Genomic DNA, 534 nt, shown 5'->3' on the forward strand with positions numbered 1-534 from the left:
AATTCTTAAGTGGGTGACATAATACATTCAGTTGACAGTAAAGAGACAGCATTATAGTTAATGCGGGAAACTGAAAGAATACTTTCATATGGCAGTTTTAAATTTAAACAATGGATTATGACTGGGGATAATGATATTTGTAGCATGGATATTTCCGTAAATGGATCTGAGAAAATACTTGGTTTAAACTGGGATCATAAGAAGGATAAGATTACATTCAGGATAAAGTTAAACTTTCTTCCAGGTATAAGGGTATTAGGACGGGTTTGGATTTAAATCCTTTTAAACCCTCTTGAAATAATGTAATGTTTTCAACTAGCTTACCTGATTTACTTGATTGAATTGTTGGCATTTCCTGTTTGCTATTTTATACATTATATCAGGTCGAATTAAATTGATTACGGCAAGCCTGTTGTTTTTCTGGTGACCAAGTATAAACGAGTCTAAATCTCTCTCTCTCTCTCTCTCTCTCTCTCTCTCTCTCTCTATATATATATATATATATATATATATATATATATATATACATATATA

At 30.9% G+C, this 534-nt stretch overlaps 1 pseudogene; it reads left to right on the forward strand.

Annotated features, from left to right (window-relative positions):
- Positions 1-276, forward strand: part of LOC147469820 (uncharacterized) — a 6,047-nt pseudogene extending 5,771 nt beyond the window's left edge.
- The last annotated feature ends 258 nt before the right edge of the window (positions 277-534 follow it).

Source organism: Penaeus japonicus, unplaced genomic scaffold (genome assembly GCF_977035675.1).
Source record: "Penaeus japonicus unplaced genomic scaffold, GWHDUDI00000001_assembly GWHDUDI00000019, whole genome shotgun sequence".
Lineage (NCBI taxonomy): Eukaryota > Metazoa > Arthropoda > Malacostraca > Decapoda > Penaeidae > Penaeus > Penaeus japonicus.